The sequence below is a fragment of the Erpetoichthys calabaricus genome, chromosome 16 (genome assembly GCF_900747795.2).
Source record: "Erpetoichthys calabaricus chromosome 16, fErpCal1.3, whole genome shotgun sequence".
NCBI classification, from domain to species: domain Eukaryota; kingdom Metazoa; phylum Chordata; class Cladistia; order Polypteriformes; family Polypteridae; genus Erpetoichthys; species Erpetoichthys calabaricus.
In genome coordinates, this window is record NC_041409.2 from 103,617,929 (window position 1) to 103,637,441 (window position 19,513).

Below are 19,513 nucleotides of genomic sequence, written 5' to 3' on the forward strand. Positions count from 1 at the left end.
GGAGTAAGCGTGCCTGAGCAAAAAGGTTCCGGCGTCTATTTAATACCCAATTTAATAAAAAAAAAGTTTCCGGCGTCTATTCAATACCAAATTAAATACAATATGCTGGCAGCACTAAGCACAATGCAGGAATGAACTCAAAACACTGGCACCAGGCCATCACTAGCTACATCTGTCAAGATGTACGGAAGATCTCAAAGACCCATTGACCTTCTGTATGCACCAACATCTGTAACCTGTGTTTTTAGAAAAAATATTATATTCTGAATATCGTAGTAATACCATATTAGTGGAAATTCTCCAGTCAGATGTAATTCATAGATGTTGTAATCAAAGTTTGTAAATCCCGACAAATACCATTTTTAACTAAGCTGTTTATTCAAAGCCTCCAAAAAGCTCTTCATTTCCTCTCCTTCTTTGACACCTTTTGATTGCTACGGCTTGATTGAGGCTGGGAATTGTTTTGCAAGAAAGACTTGTTCCCCCTGCGGTGTGTTGGCACCCAGCCCAGGATTGGTTCCTGCCTTGTGCCCTGTGTTGGCTGGGATTGGCTCCAGCAGACCCCCGTGACCCTGTGTTCGGATTCAGCGGGTTGAATAATGGATGGATGGATGGACTTGTTCCCTTCAGGTTCATCTGAGTAATCCTTCGAAAGCCAGCACAGACCTGTGCAGCTTATGAAATATAACAAATAACTAAATGCAAAATAACTACAGTTACTGCAAAATTTGCAATACAATTGCAAGACAAAAAATACGAGTATCTCTAGCCCAAAATAATATGGAAGTCATCTAAATAATTTAATTCATATTTTAAGACAGCACTTTCTATTTGCAAGATTAAGGCTAATCTGTATATGTTTATAAACTGTATGATTAAAGTAAAACATAAGTTTGTATGCAATAAAAACCTCAAACTTCTGAATATACTGTATATAGGATTTTATATGTAAACCTTTCATTAATGTACTGCTAACTTGTGAAACATGGCTGTATAAAATGTTACAGTTGTTATATTATACGATATATTTGCACAGCTATCATGATTCATGAATTGTGTCTTGGTTATCATGGGATCAAGAACACAGCTTGCACGGCATGAGGACCGTGGAGGAAGAGAAGAAGACAACGAGTTTAGTTGACTGATTATATACAAAAAAACAAGCTATTCAATTTTGTAATTATGCCAGTTAATAAAATGAACTTCCAATGATCGTGGAATAAGATTTGGATCAGATATCAACCCTGATATGGTAAGTGGACTGAAATGGGAGGATTTTTATGAAGCTTTTGGCAAGTCAAATATTAAAGCATCAAGTGTAACCCAGCGAGGCTTAGGTGATAAGATAATGGCTATATGCAGCCTTTATTTTACACAGCGTGACTCCAAGGCATTCCACAAACAAATCATAAACCTGAAAAGTGCAGTAAGTACTTTAGAAATCTTATTGTCGCACACAGGGCCGGATTTATATGAAAAGAGGCCCTAGGCTATTCCACTTATGATGCCCTTTCACCTTCCATTTTTAAGTTTGTAAATTACATGAGAGATAATAAAATACGTAATACGCATTGATCTTAACCAATACATTTTTATGTTTGTTTATTAGTCATATGCGTAGAATTTCTCCTTATTTTCGGTTCAGTGTTTTAGTGTTCACTGTTTTTAGAATAGTGTAATTTTAATTTTGCTAACAATTTGAATGTAGGCCCCTCTTGATCTTGAGGCCCTAGGCTGAAGCCTAGTTAGCCTATAGGAAAATCCGGCCCTGGTCGCACAGAGTTAAATATGGAACAACAGTGTCCAATTTGTGGCTCAAAGTCTAATGTTTTAAACATTAGTCCATATTGAATGCTTATTGCTACTGGGATAGTTCTTGTTGGTGTAACAAACAGCATTAGTCCAAAAAAAAAGAAAAAGTAAAACAGTATATTTAGGTAGATTAATATCCATACATCACATTAATAATTCTCTAATTTGCCTCTAGATATCTCCCTCCATCAACCTCATCACATAAACAACAGCATGGGACTCTAATAAAAATACAGATTTGTATTACTTTGACTTAAGTGGATAATTCTTCTGTGTACTTTACTGTGCACTTTAAGCTGACCAAACAAAGAATGACCATTTTATACAAGCACGTTTAAACTCATGCAATTTTTCAGCTTATTTATGCAAGTGCAACTTCAAAACATTTTTTGGGAATACAAATCTTAAGATAATGCTTTATTTTAGCAACAATTTCACAGATTCAGGCATCCTACTCTGCACATGAGCTGGCAGGATTTGTTTGGTACTAGCTGTACTTTTTCATTTTGCATGTCACATAAACAAATAAATAATGTCAGCAAGTGAACCACACTCTGCAGCACCTTGCAGATTCACATGAATACCTGTATGTGTCTTCAACGGGCGAGTGTCCTATTACATACTAACAGCTCTTTACTAAAGTAGCCTGGATGAGCAATGCAGTGTAAGACGTCCAAACACAAAGATGCAGAGTCGGCTGCATAAGCACCTTGAGTCGCCATGTACAGTGACTCAAATATATACCTCAAAAATGCACATTTCAGTATTACCAAAAAGGAATAAGAAGAAGAATGTTTGGGTAAATGTTTTAGCAATGTCTGTGTTAATACAGTGAATTGGACTTTTTCTTACTTTTGCGTGCAAACACAGATAAGGGCAAGTTGGAATCTTTCCAGGACTTCTGGAACCATAAACTTACACAAAAATGAGGTAACCTAATAAACCAGTTAATATTAACAGCAGTACAATCAAAAACCAGAAACACATTCTATACAAAGGTCCTTCTAATAGGTTGCCCTCTCAATTTTTACCAATAACATTAACAAACAATCTGCCACAGCTGTCAGCTCGATATTGAAGAAGACATGGAAAAGTTGGGAATACCTATTTATAGTGCCAAATTATTTTGCTTGATTTACTCTAGTAGTATATCGACAACGGTGACGTACCAATTGCGGAAATAACTGGCTACAGCCAAGCACAATTCCTTTTCCAGCAGAGAGAGCAACAAGCCAGGAGCGCTCACTGAAACCCAAAGCAGACACAAAGAAGTGAAACAAATTTAAAAAGTCGATGAACAAGAAGGCGCAGGCACATTGAGGACACTTTCCTTTAGTTGTTTTTTTACAGTGTAAGCATGAATTCATTGCGTCAGTGCTAGCAAGCACCATTCAACACTACGATATAAAAGTTAACACCTTGTAATGTTGGCAATAATGGGAATTTTAAATGCAGTGCAAATACACACTTTGCTACTTTGTGATGCTTACTTTTTCCTTTGGCTTGTAAGGTACAAATATGGGTATATGTTTGTGAGCATCTGCATACCAAACTTTATATGGATTTTATAAATTAATTGTTGTCAGTTTTATTTCACGTATTACCAGAACATAATCATTGAATTACCAAAGATATTATCTATAAATCGAAGCTGATTATCTATATGTTGGCAAAATGCCCCAAAATGACTCAGATCAGATAGAAAAGCAAGGCTTTGGATACAACCAGGGCAAATTTCAGCAGTTTTCAAAGTACAATTAAGAATTTGAGTTTTAAATAGAAACTGGTGCAGTCAAGAGAAATAGCTCACCAACACAGCCTACCAGTCACAGGCATTTCAGGTCAGGTTGGGGAGCATGCACTACTGGTACGGTGTGTTTCCGCACCCACCACATGACGAAACTGGCAAATTTCTGTCATGTCAAATATTGTAATTAAATTGCACTGTAATTATTACTTTAGAAGTACAATTATGCATGGTCTTCAGATTTCATGAGACGGTTTCACTTTGCAACTCACAGTATGGGAATGAAAAGATCAAAATCACGTGAATTAAACACAGTCGAAGTGAGAAGCATTCTATCAATCAAAGTGGGCCTACAGCGAGAAGGGTCTACCTATGATATTAAGGTGACCAGAATTTTTTGGGCCAATCCGGGGACATGGGGGGCTAGTGGAGCGTAGACTACATACGTCACAAGAAGAATTCATGCCTGGTTGTGAAAATGTAGTTTCATTATGAGCGTACATGAACAAGCAAAACTTAACGCAAGATCGTGTAAGGACTGGTAATGTGGACAAATCTTAAACCGGGGACATGTTTCTGAGTGGGGACAGTTGTCCGAAAAAGGGGACTGTCCCTGGAAAACGGGGACGGATGATCACCTTAATGATATAGATCAGGTAATGCCCACAACGTCAGTCCCAAAACGCCCTTTGACTCAGATAACTCTCCTACAACCCTAATCTTAACCATAGTGTAACGGGGCCCTAATGTTAATCATAGTCTAATGTGATGGGTGTTACGTGACTGAAGTTGAGGGCGTCTCGTGATATTGGGGCATTACATGACTGACCTCGTAGGTACTGCAATCTGCAACTACACTCTGTTGCCAACAGCTACGAAGGACAAAGAATTGTGGGAAACTGAGGTGCAAAGCCCCGCCCATTGACCCGTGTTACTTGCATGTTGAGAACATGAAAATGAAAACGCAAAGTGGAAACGCAGAGTTTTACTTTCCATTTTTGCAGCTTCATTGCAGTCCAGGCTGAAAATTAAATTGCAAATGGGGTTATTTCATTTTAATTTCTGCAGCATTCTTGTGCGCAGACTTTAAAAATGAAATTGCAAAAGATAGATTGTATTTTCATTTTTGCAGAAAATACCTCCCATACAATATACACGTGCAAATCACTTTTAAGCGCAGATGACTTGACTGCCGTGATTTGCTTTCTTGCCTTAGCTGGATCTCTGAAATGACTTAAAGAAATTAAATGAAGTGAGCACGCAAGACACTGAAGACGTAATTTAGCAGACGCGGCGTTAGTAGCGGCGTGGAGTGAAGCGAATTCAACGACACTTCGTGCAGCGCCTGTTGAATTGAGTATTCGATATCATGGACGCTCACGTTAAACTTGATAACATACGGCTCTTGTGTCTAAAAGGCAATAAAGTATACCCACAAACTAAAAACAAACAATTTGTCATTACTTTACGGCCTGCATAGGCAGAGAATATAGAAAAATATTCTCCGATTTCGTAAGCATTTGCTAGCTTTGTTTACATTTTTTAAAGCGCATTGGACGTCAGAGTAAAGTCATTCATCATTTAAAGAGACAAACGCACGTTGCGCCTTTGTCTTCGTTAGCATAGAGTTTAACGTGACGACGTGGTGTGCCTTCCTATTATTAAGTTGTCGCATGTAATGTGGGAGAACAGGGCGAATTCGGATACCCTTCCCGTATTCATATGCTTGGCACAAACTTTTCGCCACCTTGTTTGTGACAAAGTCGTCCCGGTGTAGTTTTTAAACTTCATCCGGTGGAACTAAAAAGATGGGACCTTGTTTCCACACGTACTGTAATGAGCCCACGACATTGGTAGCTGAGTGCTTCCGGAAGTGCTCAATGGTCAAATAAATGGAACTGTGCTGCTCGTGCACGGTTTTAAGTGTTCCTGTTATTTGAGGCAGTGGGTAGAAGTATGTCAGTAAAAGGTATTTTTTCTATTTCCATCTGTTTTTGAAGGCGTAAGATGATTTTTTCTTTTGTTTCAATTACGTGTCATCTTAAACTATTGTGTTATTATAATTATAAATCTTACTGATATTTCATATAATAATATATTGGTTATCATGTTAACATATTTCCCGTTCAAACCGTGCTAGTTTTCAGTTTTCGCCATTAAATAGTATATTATAAGAATGGATGTATTCTATTGATTACATCTGTGATTAGAGCGCACGACCACCTTTTAAACACACAGACGAAGAGTGTGGCTCGCGTGTGTCAATTCCCCATTTCATTCTAGCAGGGCAGTGGTATCGGAAAACGGGCGGCTCGCGACTTGTGAATACGAGACTGGGACGGGTGACGGAACAGGACTCCTCCATACGCGATGTCACGTGCGTGCAGAGGACCCGAAAGGAACGGGAGCAGAGACCATGCAGGCGCCCCAAGTCGATGCCAGACATGCTCCCCAGGATCGCGTTTATGTTGGGCTGTGGTTTTCATGTTCAGGCATGAAGGTAGTCGCATGGTTTTTATTTTTTGCCAGTTTCACAAGCAGTGCCTCGTTCATCATTTTAATTGTTCTCATTTTTTTTAGTTATTTGACTTATACATGTTTCTAAAAATGCATAAATATTTGTATTCTAGATTTAAGTGCTCGCATTTCTTTGGTCGTTTTCATTTTAATCGATTCTTTTCTGTTCAGTTTGTTTCTGTAATTGTAAGTGAGCAGTACAGATTTGGCAGCAAGCACCATTGACTGCTAAAGTGGTATAATGACTTACTTTGACATTTTTTTGCTGAGTAAACGCATTTATCCAAAGCACCTTGGAGAGGAGGTCAGTCTGGGGTACAGTTTGGGAACAAGAGTGAGAGGACGAGGTAACAAAATTCATCATCGCAAGTGAAGAGGTCAAAAAAAAAATCAAGCAAGTTATAAAATATTACAAAAACCTAACCGCTAATATCATATATAGAAATTCAATGCCTTTTTCTGTTGTAGGCACATTAAGAACACTTTTTGATAAATGACCTATAGGTTTATGGGGTCCTTACTGTTACACGTATAGAGGATTGTGAAATTCTTACTTGCTTGTGCTAATCAACATACAACAGCTGTTACTCTCTGGGGACCGTGATGAATGAGTGAAAACTGCCTAACCATAAAATTTCTGTCTTACTTATAAAAGTGCACAAAAGGACAAAAAGAAAGACATAGAAGAACGTACCCTTCACCTGTTCTCCACCTTGTACCTTCCTTCAACTTTCTTTGTCTGCCACCTTCAAGTCACTGTCTGAACTATAAGCTGGCTCATTTCTCCCCTCATGAGGTCACTGCCAAAAGGAATGCTGGTACAAGGCATGTGTTTTAAATTCAGCCTGTAAAATGGTGGGCACATCCTACCTACTTTTATATTGAATAGCATTTTCTGCTTTCAGTTTTCTCTTTCTTTTTTGGGACACATTGTTTGCATAGTGCAGCCCCCTCAGATGAAGTACTTGCATGTTCTCAACTTTTAGGTCTCCCTCTTGAGGACTGTGGTGGTCCTCTCTCAAGCATGAGGTGTTGTGCATTTACAGTAAATGTAGTCTTTCTGAGAGCTGCAGAGCTCGCGTTATTTCAACAAATCTATTCCACTGTCCAAGCATGCACTCAGTCTCCTCTGTTCTTCACAGAGTCCATTTTGTTTCAGAGCAATTATGCTGCAGCTCTTTCTGTGTAAATGGGCTCGTGGACAAGATGGCTTTCCTAACATGCCTAAAAACCAAGACCCATAAAACCTTTGGGAATATAGCCTTTACTACACTGCAAACTTGCTGTAAAGCTATCATGTATGCAGGATCCTTCGAGGCACACTAAAAGGAAGAGACCCAGACCTTCATTTTCCAAGTAATGCAATGACCTGGGCATAGCCCACTATATGTCTAGTGTGGCAGGAGGCTGGCATCCATGCCCAGCCGGGACGCCTCTGCACACTATATTTGGGGGGAGCAGCCCTGGAAAGTGTAATACCTCCCCCTGGACGCTAGATGGCCTCCCCCCTGGGCCGGAGTAGTGCCTGGGTTTCCCACAGGGCTCCCTGGGAATTGGAGTTGGGGGCAGCCCTGTTGGGTCCCGCAGGTACCGCCAGGGGGAGCTGTGTTTGGGGCTCCTGAGCCCGTATGGGCAACAGATTCGTCACACCTGGAAGTGCTGCCGGAACTCGGTTATCAAGCACCTGGAGCACTTCCAGGTGACCTATAAAAGGAGCCAGCGGCCACCCCCCGGGGCCAGAGTCGGGTGGAGGAGGACAAGGTTGCTAGAGAGGAGTGGTGGTGCCAAGGAGAAGAAGGTTTTGTGCTTGGGCCGTACTGGTGGTGAACAGTGCTTGGAACTGTGTTGTAGCTGGGGGGTTTACGGGGAAGACGTGCCCTCCGGCTGAAGAATAATAAAATAGTTGTATTTGATAGTGCCTCCTGTGTCGAGTCTGTGCTGGGTCGGGTGCAATATAGCGCCTTTCTGACACTAGGCAAATGTCACTAGTATTAGATTCGGCTTCTTAAACTGTGCTGATGTGACACGGCAGTGAAGTCATTGATTTACTTTAGCATTCAGTCCTTTCAGAATTTGAATACAATTAAGGGAGCAAAGTCTGTAGAAAAAGACATGCAAGCATCCAAAAGTTTGACAACAAAACTAAATATTTCAGGATTCCTAAGAGATTAAATTGGAAAGGTCCCTAATCAATGAGATCAGTGGTAATTATGAATGACACACTGGTTTTGAAATTTGTTTGAATGAAAAACCTCCAGTCAAAGGGTTCCCTGAGGACTGAGTTTGGGTACCACTGACATGGAATATTATAGGTTGAGCAGGAACATGGAGCGATTGTCATACAGGGCACGCTGAAGAGGACACCACTGCATTTCATTCGTTTATTGCCATTATTCTTTGCCGCACACAAAGTATTTCTGTTGCTAGTCACGCTTGTATAGCCAATAGACATAATACCTGTTTTTACTTTATTTTGCACCCATGTTCCTCATGTTCTTTCCTGGGATCCCACGGTGGCTTCAGGTTTTCATCTTTTCCTTGGACTCCTGCTTTAGTTAAGCAAGCTGCTGTTTTCCTTTTTCTCTGTCTCCGTGTCAATCCAGAAATTTCAAAACTAAAATTTTATTGAAATTATTGAAGGCATATATGTATGATAGATTCAGGGTAATTTTACTGGTTTTATTTTTTTAATCTTTCTCATTGCTACAATTTTAATTCTGGTTTTCCAAGTCTTCCAGTAAATTAAGACATAATTTCCCAGTGACCGGCACTGAGGTAACTGCAGCCTTCCACAATTCAGTGTATTTTGGTCCAGTGGCCGCTTCACTTATTGTCAGAATTGTTTGTAAAGCATAGTCTCTGGTAGTTCTTCATACACAACTTTGTTTTTCAAGTCATGGACTTGAATGTTTGCACACAGATATTTCTCCCGAAAATTCAGGTTATTAGCGTATAACTTTGGGCTTTGTATGCCCTCCATTTGGGGGAATGAAGAGTGAAACGGGGCCAGCTCAGGGGCTTGAGGGAACATGGAGCCAAATGAGTGGCAAAAAATTCTCCAGTGAAATTAAGGGAATGAAGGGAATAGCCAAAGTATTCCAAATACCATAACTGCTTTAGCGTTGTTACTCTTCACTGCACATCCTTCTTCTTCTTCTTTCAGCTGCTCCTGTTAGGGGTTGCCACAGCGGATCATGATCATCTTTTTCCATATTACTCTCATTGCACCACTCAGAGTATTTATATCACTGTATCTGAATGTGAATCACAGCTGTACAGCAGCTGATCGGAAAGAGAATTATCGGTATACAGCATGAAGCACATGCTGCCTCAGCCATGCTGTCTACTGAACTGCTCTCATACGGCAAACGCTTCAAAGCCTTTCCTGTACAGACCTCGCGGTTCACAAACAGTTTCATCCCAAGAACTCTAAACGCACTCAATCAGTCCATCAGGTGCTCCTTGTAGAACTGTTTGGACTTATAAGTACAATCACCTCACTGTAAACTTGCACTGCAGTTATAATATTGCACAACCTGAGCCACTTTATAAAGCACGTATTTACATATGATGACGATATCATTTTTAAGATGAAATGCAGCAAAATATGTTTATTACATTATACAGATAAAACTTTAACTTCATTTAAATAATCTGTATTATTAATAATTAAACATGTGAGGACACAGTGTCGATGCACTAACAAGGCGCTGGCGCTCCGTTCACGGATTGTTCCTGCCTTGCGCTGTATTCTTGCTGGGGCTGGTGCGACACCGAAAGGATAGAATAATTAAACACATACTACGAAGATATTTCAATGTTCCTTAAAAGTTTTGAAGAATCGTCGTTCTAAGCTTACTGATGACTTAACGTCTATTACAGAGATGATTGTGTGGTGATTGGGTATTTGGAGAAAGAAAAGTAAGGACTGGAATTGGAGGTTAGTAAGTTTGAAAGAGACAGTACTGCTGCAATAAATTATTTCATCAAATGTCGTGCACGGCGCAGCAAGCATCCTGCGTGAAGCAGGAACAGTCACTGCGCCACAGTGTTCCCATGTTTAATAATATGTTTTACTTCCTATCATCATGAAAATGATATCAAGTATACATCTCAGTATTTTAATTATTCAGAGAGCTGTAATATCACAAATGTTATGGATTCTGTGTCCTGTCGGAGGAAGAGAAAGCCTGTTTAAGAAGCTCATAGTGATTCACACACACAGAGCACATAGAAGATCAAATGCAAAACAAAGCATTTCACATGCTACTTTAGTTACGATGGGATTTGAGAAACTAGTAAATTAAACGATTTTAAGATGAAGTTTATGATGATCTACTTTAATGACAAAATAAACTATTTGATTTAAGTGGAAATTTAGAGATTAAAGTTGACATTTCGTGCTTTTTTTCCCCATTGTGTGCCTATTTTTTTTTCTCTGTACCCTAATAAGCTTTCATATGACACTCAGACGATGGGCTACGACTTGCCTTTTTATGGTGACTTTGATATGTGACAACTTCTTTTTTTATTTCGGGCACTGTACGACTTTGATCACTCGATCAACTTCCTTTTGTTGTTTATACCACTGTTTAAATCAACAAATACTATGTTTTTCCTTGCCTCCACTTGGTATTCGCTGAAATTCTTCTATTTTCCCCCGTGCTTTTGCTATTGTTGTAGCCGCCGAAGCATAAGGTGAGATCAAACACGGGTAAAACGCTTCTTGAAAGAAATCTCTCAGAAGTTTGTTTTAAAATTATTTAGTGAAAGTTAAAAGCAAATAATCCACACAAGAATAAAAGAAAAAATAGTTACACACGTAGAATAAAAGGCAAAAAAAAGGAAAAATGTATCTTCTCTAAACTTAGCTTTTCTTGAGAAACTTTAGTTATTTCTGTACTTAAAAGTTCTTTACTTCTTCTTTCTATACTTCAAGGTCCTTAATTTCTTCTTCTGTATGCCAGAAGCGTACGGTACAGTATTTAAATAAGCACTGTTTTCTTGGAGTTATTTCACACACTCAAAAGGCCGGCAGGCACGGTGTAAAACCTTATGCCTTCTACACCTTACACATGGCAAGGCTGGTCACTAACTGAAGAATAATGTTTACTCAAAGATGTTAGAAATCGCAAGAATATACCAATTCAGTTCTATTTATGGGGGTTATAGGAACCTCCCATAGATTATGCATTGTCATCTAGTAAAATATTTATGAATCTTATATAACTATGAAATTGGCTCTTACAATTGCCTTTTCACAGAAGGTTGAGCTTGAGAGCTATTTATATTTATTTGCATATTCAAAGAGGCATAATTCTGGGAGGAGACGGGACGGGACAGCAGGCACATGCACGTGTGTTACTTTTCACGCTGACCGGGATTTATGTACCGGAAGAACGTGGAAGTTAGCGAACGCACATATTTATGCATCTGGATTTTTTTGTGCGTACAAACATTTCTGCTTTTGTCCGTACGCCATGTTATGGTGTGAATTATATGGATGGTGTTATACATGAGGCCCATGGGGTTTCCGATGATTGTGATCAAGCCATGGCCCTAACAAGCTAATTAAGTTCTGAGACCTCCTATATCTTGGGGTCCACAAACTTCTGCATGGTGCTTCTTTCCTTTTTTCACTGTACAATTGTACAAAACAAAAAATAATACACTAATCTTGCATAAAATGCTGAAAATGTGTCATCTTTAACTTTCTTTTGGTGATCAGTTCATCTTCTCTTCTGCTCACTTAAATATTCACAATAAATTAAATTTTAAGCAAAGGTGACTAAACATTTCCATGCCACTGTACTATGTAATGCAAGGTGCTATAAAATTTCCGTCCTGAATTGTATAAACGGTGCTACACCTCTGTGTGCTCTCAGGCTTGGTGTATTATAGTAGAAACTGAATTGTGGGATGTTGACTAACATGAAAGTCGATTGATTTCAACCTAATTTGGCTGTTTCACGGATGGGGTCTGCATGAATGCAGCAGTGTGGAGCATTTTCCTTTGATCTGTCTCATGAAAAGCACTGCTCAGCACATCAGTGATTGTGAATTGATTATTTGTTTTTCTTTGATGAGGGCCCTGTTTGCTTGCAGTTTCCCCACATCTGCCGATTATGACTGTGGGTAGATGGGAAATGTAGTTTTTGGAATGGGCCGTAATGTGCATTAAGATTAACACCGAGGCTATTGACTACTACTGTTGTCAGTTAATTAGTACTTTGCTTTAATAACTTAAAATTTCTCAATTTTTCTTCAATGTAAAGATTTTAATGCACACAGAGATTTTCTGGAGTCCGCCAATGTAGCTGTTATGCTCAATGGGAGTTCACCTTGAGTTGCAAAATAAACCTTATGATTAAAGAAAGGGCCAGTTTCTGAAATGATTTGTCTGGCATGTTGTTAAGATTCAGCGACTGAGGTCAGGTAGCCTGGTGTGTTGCAATAAATTGCTTTATTTTGAACATAATGTCATAATAGTGGTAAATGAGCTACAGTATATATCATTTGACAACGTGTATTCTTTTGATTTGGTTCATTACAGTTCTCCGACATCCTTGTTTTGAATGGTGCAGTTGATTAATGCTTTGAGGATGTCCTTACAAAGAGAATTGCAGTAATCCGGTCGTGAGGTAATGAAGACATAAGAGATCATTACTACTTCAGTGGAGGGGAGAACTCTGACCCTGGCAATACTCCAGTTGCAGTAAAAAGATGTCTGCGTGATTGTAGAGTGTCGGGATCATGTTGAGTTGTTTTTGGTTTTATCACGTTGTCATGCCATGCAACATGCAAAGTCATCACAGTTTCATTATAGAAGATGGATGCACGCATTAAGGTGCATTTGAATTTTGGGAAATTAAAGAAACATCTTAGTGGGAGGATCTCACTGGAGCAAAACAATTTTTTTGGAAAATATCCTGGTTATGATTTTTTTACATTTTGATTTCAGCTCTGGTTTTGTCCTTTGAAGTGTATAAAAACCTGATGACTTGTGTGTCTAGACCAGTGTTTTTTAAACAGTGGTGTGTTGAGACCCATTTTGGTCGCTTGTTGTCTGAACTTGATTCGTGAATGACATTAGTACCAAATGGGAAAGGGACAGTTTACATAATGCCTTGCGATGGGTCGTTGTGGGCAAGCTGAATCTTATAATGCTCACTCCCCACTAGTTTAGACCATTGCTGATGCCCCTGTTCTTAAAAAAAAAAAAAAAAAAAATTGAAATTTACTTTACTTCAGTTGGCTCTCCTTCATGCATAACGCAGTTAATCATGATTGGTAGTTTCCAGGTATCATCCGTCATGTATGCACATATCCTAGGAGTTATCTTTGACATTCAGATGACATTTGAGGCACATATGAAAAAGTTTCCTAAAGTATCCTTCTATCGCCTTTGCAGTACTACCAGTACCTGAAAGGCTTCTGGATTAGATTATTGTAATATGCTACTTTTCAGACATTTTTCATTATTGAAGTCCATGCTCAAGCCTATCATAAAAGCCAGAGGAGGTGCAACAAAGTGCTAATTGTAAGTTTTTGGATTCATGATTTCACATTTTTTTCCTCTACTTGGTCTGAACAAAAAAGGTGCCATAAATTACCTTAAAAAAAAATTAAATTAAATTGTTGTATGGTTTACAATGGCAGAATGTTCAGCTGTTAAATAAATTAGTTTTGTGTCATTTCTGTGATTTTTTTTATTTTTTTTTTATTTTTTTATTGCAACAAAGTAAACCAGCTGAATGAACATCCTCTAAATGTAGTGATTCCATAATTTTTGCTCGGGGTTGCACATGATTAGAAGTCTGTTCCTACCCTCGATACAAGTAGAAAATAGTCATGTCCAGTAAACAAGTACAGACAGACTTTGCAGATGGACAAAAGCAGAAAGTAATAAGAACTCCAAAAGTTAAAAAGTAAACCATAACACAACTACTATATAATACATTGGTGCACAGTTTCTTCAAAATGGAAACTGCTTTTACCAGGTTCAGAAACAGAAGAAAAATGAATTGTCTGGTTTTGAAGGAAAACAACTTCATCAGGACACTTGAGAAGATGGCTTAGCATTGGACCATAGAAGGCAGGTGATTGGCCTGAAACGATAAAGAAGGTCAGAAACATCAGATAGGGAAACAGCCAATAAGGTAGAAAAAGGATGGAGTGAAGTAGGAAGAGCAATAAAATGGCTTGACTCGCAGGAGCGAGAGTGGTACGGTGAGCATTGATCCTACACCATGAAAGCTGGAGGCGCAGCTAGAAATGATAAAAGATGTCCCTTTGTTTCAGGCTACAGGTTCTGGCCAATTGCGTTCAGTAAAACACTATGGTTGCAATTTCCTTGTGAGGAACAGGTTTGTTTATAGTAAGAAAGACCAGATATTCACAATTTATGTTCCATTCTTCAACCTAAAGGTCTTGAGATTTTGTAGTTTCTCTGTGAACAATGGATATGATTATTCCATCAACCATTGCAAAGATCTTCGCAATCTACAAAATACTTCGTAATGGACTATGTATTTTATCTCCGCTATATGATTACCTGGGCTTATATAGTATCTTCAGGTAGTTTTAGAAGGAAAACCTGACCCTGGAAGTTTGTCTGTTTGCAGCCTCTATAATATAACTAGAAGTGATAAAGGGTTCAAACATAGCATTGGCTTAAGAATAGAGGAAGAAGTGATCAGAAGGAGAGTAACAGCAAGTTTAAAGGCAGGTAAGGCAAGCATTTCATGGACACCCAAGAAGAAGGATTGTTTTAGATCATGATTAAAAGTGACGTTGGTCAAGTTTGTATTATTTTTTTATGTGGAAGAACATCTGGATACATTGGATTTGTTCTTACAAGGGTGTTTTTTTTTTCTTTTACTTGAGAATCTTGTTGGCTGTTTGTTCAGTGATCACGCTGTGCCAGCATAGATTAGTTCTGCAAAAGATGCTGTATAGAAATGATTGAGACATTTTCTGTTTATCTCTGATGTATCTCTGATGTAGCATGATTGCTTTGTAATTATTGTTGTTATTCTTTCTGTTATGTGTAATATGGCAAGTTTATTATCTATCAAGTTTGACTCAATTCAGTTGCGTGTGGGTTTGGTTACAGAAAGGATTGTTTTAGCTTTAATATGGTTTGCAGGGTTTCTTTATAGTTTCAAAGTAATGTGTTACAAACTCACGCTGGGGTTGTAAAATGTGGTGGCTTCAGCAGCAGTGGATGGAAAGCAGGAGGAGTTTGAAGAAAAGGTTATGAGGCTGGAGATGTGTGGAGTGGAATGGGGTCTCTACAGCTAGTAGATAATAGTAGTGCAAGCGAGAGATGGCAAAGATGGTTAGACAGTTCAGATAAATGATACTGTACTGTATTACTATAGAAATGGCCTTCTGACTTGAGGATGTCTAGGGGTTAATCAGGGGATTTATAAGCATGTAAGTCCCAAGAAATCATTGAGAGGAATAAAATCAAACCATAGAACAGCTGAAGGGCCTTCCATATGTATGCTAAAGTCACAAAAAATGTTTTCTGTGTGGGTGCACAGTCCAGACAGAAGAACAGAAAACTCTCAGAAGCAAGTAAAATCAGAGTGAGGTTATTGGTAGATAACAGCAAGAAGGACAGAAATGAGTAGCAGCATGACTTGAAGGACCCGTAAGATGGAAGACAGAGAGGGACAGAATCAGTTGAAGACGAAGATGTGAAGAGAGCAGCAGCCTTACCACTGCGGCCATTCGAACTGAAATATAAGCCTTCCTGGGTGGCAAGATTAAGAGAATGGTGCTAGGTTTCTGTTACGTCAAAGCAAGCCAATTTTAGTAAAAGTGATAAACTCATAAATGAGAAGTGGTTTAGACAGGCTGCAGTGGGCTGGCGCCCTGCCCGGGGTTTGTTTCCTGCCTTGCGCCCTGTGTTGGCTGGGATTGGCTCCAGCAGACCCCTGTGACCCTGTAGTTAGGATATAGCGGGTTGGATAATGGATGGATGGATGGGTTTAGATAGGACGGACTGTCAGTTTAGAAGTGAGACATTTAAAGGCAAGGAAAGATAAATGGAGATACTGGTAGAAGGAGAACAAGGCTTCTCAGTTCAAGGGAAGATAAACACCAATCATTTATCTGGGAAAACGATGACATCTGCTGATTCAAGAAGAGCAGAGATTGAGATTTTCTGCACTTAAAATACATTAAAACAGACACCTTGCTGCACTTAACAAGATGTCTGTTCCTGCCTGGACATTTTCATCTAATAATATCAAAATACAGCAGCCACAAGTTGCTAAACAAAACATTGTCAACCATGAATGGCATTGTTTTAGTTTTGGAAAATGGTTCAAAGGTTTTAACAGAAAATAAGCAGGCAGGAATCAGAGAGGAAAGGTCCAATACTTCAATTGTTTACTTGTTCAAATATAGTATCAGTTACATACAATATAATAGCAATATACATGCAGATATAGGAATTGTACTATTGACTTACAGTAATATATATAAAGATATGTGATTTATACTATTAACTTACAGTAATACAGATATGTGAATTATACTATACTTACAGTAATATCAAAAGACCCAGAGCCATCATCCTAGACCAGTAGACTGAGGGAGCCCGCGTGTCAGTCTCGTCAGAGGATCAACTCGTGAGCCTGGTCCAATACCGGGCGGTGTGCACGTTCCCCACGGTTGAGCTTCCGAAGAAACTGAGGGCGGAACCTTCCCTTATATACTAATTGAGTGTCCTTACCCAAAATGGCTTACGTGTAAGCAGTGTATACAGAAGTGATCAGTTTCTGCACACCTTCTTCCCACGGGACATCTTATTGTTTTTCTTCTACTTGGCCCTCACTGAGATGGTGCCTAGTATCAGAAGACACACAATAACAAGCGTTGCTTGCAATGAAGCCCCTCGAAGTGAAAAACAAGTACATGGCCTTGACTGTATTCCCATAACATTCTGAAACTCTTTATGAGAAGCAAGTTTTTGCACATTCTTTCGCTATCATCCCAAACATTCCAATCTTTGTAGCTGGTTTTGCACTGAAGTGACCAATCCCCCCCCTCTTACTCCTTTATTTCATCCTTTCTCCCGTTACTGAGAAAACCTTTTTCATTACAATCGGTCCCTCGCTCAGTGCAAAATCAGCAACCTTGTCTGTCGTGCTCTGTTATTAATTCGTTTTAAAACACAAAACACATAGCAATTAAATATAGTCATTAAAGCAATAATAATAATAAGCAGCACCAAAGGGCGGAAGAAAACTGACAACATTGTGGATGCCTTTGGTGACCAACCTGTAAAGATTGACCACCACGCATTTACAGATTCACCTTCAATTTTGGTCCCTAAAATTTGTAATTGAGACGTCGTCATGACTGTCTGTACAGTAAGTGCATCTACATGTTTTTGATGTTTAGCAGCCAATTCTTTTAATTGCAGGGAGCTATTTAATGAACGTTCAGCTACAGCCAGTGAAATTGAGGTCGGAGCATGCCAGACTTGCCATTGAACCTTGGTAAGATGGTTTTTAGTGGTGTAATTATTCAGATAGTAAGTATTATTTGCTATTTGCCAAACATATACATTATCAAGACATCCAGAAAACGGAACCTGTGGCAGCCTACGATTAGCGATGGTGGTGGAAACACAGAGTCGGTGAGGTCCCACTTCATACAGAGTGGTGTTCTGATTAACTAGTCTCCAATTACAGGTGGTTGCTTTACCTGAAATACATGGGTTTTCCTGTCCTGACATCAATCCACAGAACATACCAATATTAGTGTGTTCGCAATTTCGTAAATCATATGTTTTGTTTGTTTTAGGTTCTAGCCACTCACCATCCAATTGCAGCTGCCAAAAGTGTCCGTGTGCAACAACAGGTAAAACGTGATATCTACACAAGGTTATCATAGTGGTAACATTATATTGAAACCAATACCCATTACATATTGTATCATTACACCTAGTGTTTTCAGGTTTAACCGTTAACCATAAGCTACTGCTAATGTTCCATATATCTTGCCATATTTGCATATTATTAGTCCTTAAAGCCATTTGCATGTTATTTTTCTGTATCTGTGCTTGTAATATGTTAAAAGTGCATACAGTCCAATTCATGAAAGTTGAGACATTTAGCCATCGAATGTCATTGCTAGCCATGATTATCCAATCTGAAGCGCGTTGTTCCCAGTTTACTGTTTGCTGATGAGAGACCATGGACTGAGGTAACCACCTAGCCATTTGGTCTGCCACTTTGTGAGTATGTCGTCCCACATTCTCAAGCTTGTTTGCAGTTATTTCATTATCTACGGTGTTTAAAGTTCCTAGGGTGGTGCCAACCCCTCCTAAGAAAGTGTCATACCATGCCCGTTTAGCACGCTTACACTGTGGCAACAGTGGAAACGTCACTTGCCATGTAACCTTAGTCCTTTTTGCTGTCATAGAAACAAGTTTACATGTGTCAATTATTGGTTCTACATGTGACTGTCTCGCTATGGGGGTTCTGGCCCACACGGCTATATTAAGCATTTGTATAGTCCTGTTAATAATATCGGTTGCATTAATCCAGCCAATGGGCCCAGTCTTATTAGAGGTGTATTCGCCTGATGTTGCATTGACCTCGCACTGTACCTTGGAGCCGTTCCAGGGCCCCATACACCAAGTTACTTTCGACGTCCAGGTAATATTTAAGTTTTCAGAGCACTCAATCAGATACTTCTGTGGTTTTACCCCCGGGACCTTCAAGTTCGAGGAGTAGATGGTGCACCCATCACCAGTCGTAATTGTAAGGACATTGCAAGACTGATTCTCCGGACACGTCGTGTTCTCCTGCCGTCTAGATTTAGTGGAAGTGTTCCACCACCATCGGACCTGAGTCGTCTCCGTTGCCTCGCCTCCTAATGTAGTGGCTCCTACTTCATTCAGAACACCCCCAATTCTGTAAAACAAGAACACAGCATGTTGCACCCACTCCTCACTCCCGTCTATAGCAGTGTTTTGCAGGAACATTTACCCATGCTTCTTCTCCATTGTATAGAACAGTTACAATCAAATCCTGTCCCATTGCGATGATTTCTGCCGGGCGGGGTGGTCCATGGGGTTGTTTAACCCACACCTTCGCCCCATTAACCAATTTAGGAGCATCTGTTGATCCAAATCCCCCCACATTCCGGCCAGTCTTAACTACTGGTGCAGTACTTTCCTGCACTTTTCCCATGTGAACTGGTATTATTAACAATTGCGCTATTCGATCTCCCTTAGTCAATTTGATTGGATCCCCCATTGAGGATTGTAACAGAACTTTGACGGTCCCTTGGTAATCTGCGTCGATTACGCCTGCTAGCACAGTGACTCCCTTTAGCGCTAGACTTGATCTTGGGCATACATGCCCGTAGTGTCCCTTCGGGATTTTCACCCCTATCCCTGTATTAATTATA

At 39.5% G+C, this 19,513-nt stretch overlaps 1 protein-coding gene across 1 annotated transcript in view; it reads left to right on the top strand.

Annotated features, from left to right (window-relative positions):
• The first annotated feature begins 5,395 nt into the window (after nt 1–5,395).
• The window catches only part of LOC114666449 (zinc finger protein Xfin-like), a 34,070-nt gene continuing 19,952 nt past the window's right edge, over nt 5,396–19,513 (top strand). Inside the window, exon 1 of the mRNA XM_028821314.2 lies at nt 5,396–5,528. The gene's annotated coding sequence lies outside the window, so the exon portion shown is untranslated. The remainder of the gene's footprint in view (nt 5,529–19,513) is intronic.